Here is a 1,494-nt window from a genome sequence, read left to right on the forward strand (position 1 = left end):
AACATCAGGAAGCAGAGGTAGAGTGAGATGAGGCTGCCATGATAAATTGTAGAGATTTGCTGCCTCCTCAGGTGACTGAGGCAGGATGATCCCAAGGGTTTGTGCTGATGACTCATTGGAAAAGGAGGAAAACACTGTAATGAGGAGAGAGAAAAAAGGAGATCTCTGAGATTTAAGGAAGGGTCAGAGAAAGGAAGGAATTTAGGAATTTCACTCTTGGAAAGGGGCATGTCTTATTTATGGGAATAAGGTGAGGGGCAAAGTAAGATCCATGCTCCTTTTTCTACAAGTTTTGTGACTTTGATTTTCAGGAATTTATAGGGTACTCAGGGCTCTAGATACCTTTTACATACTGATGACTCATGCCAAAATGTACATTGTCTGTACATAATGTGACCCAGTGGCAGGACCTTGCTTTCTAGAGGGACCAAGAGCTAAGGTATTCCTCTGCCTTGGACCAACAGAAATAAACAGGTGGCTTCTATCATTTCCCGCCCCACTACCTTCTTCGCCTGGCCGAGGCAGGCTTCTAATGTCCTGTTCTAGAACTTGGAAATTAGTAGTAGTAGTGGGGAAGGGGTTGTAACATACCTCATCAACCACTAAAACTTAGAATTTGGTGGTCATGGCTGTGAAGTTTGTTACCCAGAGCCCAGGGCTCAGAGATCTTGCTGTGGAGGGAGTCTCTAGGGAGGCTGGCCCAAAGAAGGGAGGGGAAGGCATTCCAAAAGCCATATTCTCTTTAGGTGGAGTGGAGGTAATATGTGGGGGAATGGATCCTGAGCTGGTAGAGGCATAAAGGATGGGACTTAGACTCCTGGGTGAGAGAGAAGTCCAACACAATCCAAAACAAATGGCCCCTATTTCCTGACTTCCACTATGCATCTCTTTATTATCTTTTATTTAGACCCAAGCAGTGATATATGGGATAATGGGGTGATTAGAAGTAGTTGCCATCTCCCTTTCTCCTATGACTTCTTTATATTTCCCAGAAAAATTGGATCAGAAGAAGGAGCCCAACCCAGAATAAACTCACCCTTGTGGGGTGTCAGGACAATAAATGTGGGCCATTACCTGCCACTTTCAGCTCAATCACTGTATCATTGTAGAAGGAGCCATTTTTGAATTCACAGCAATACTGCCCATTGTCAGAGGGTTGGACATTGAGGATTTTCAGGACCACGATCCCCTTATGCATGACATTTTTCACAAGCTCTGTCCTCCCTAAATACTCCACCATGGCTTCCTCAGGCTTGTCCCTCCCATCCTCATAGAGGTGCACCACTCGGGAGGGTAGGGATCTGTTCCAGCTTATTTGCATATTTTTAATACTTTGAGGAGGTGAGAGGAAGCAGGGTAGTTCTGCTTCACCACCCAGCATGGCTACCAAGGGGTCATGGGGCCCCTGGACTTGGAATGCTCCTGAAAAGAGAACAGAGATAGAATCAGGGTGGGCTGGGGGCAGGATTTGGGCAGATGAAATGGTGTTGCATG

Source organism: Myotis davidii, unplaced genomic scaffold (assembly GCF_000327345.1).
Source record: "Myotis davidii unplaced genomic scaffold, ASM32734v1 scaffold6861, whole genome shotgun sequence".
NCBI classification, from domain to species: domain Eukaryota; kingdom Metazoa; phylum Chordata; class Mammalia; order Chiroptera; family Vespertilionidae; genus Myotis; species Myotis davidii.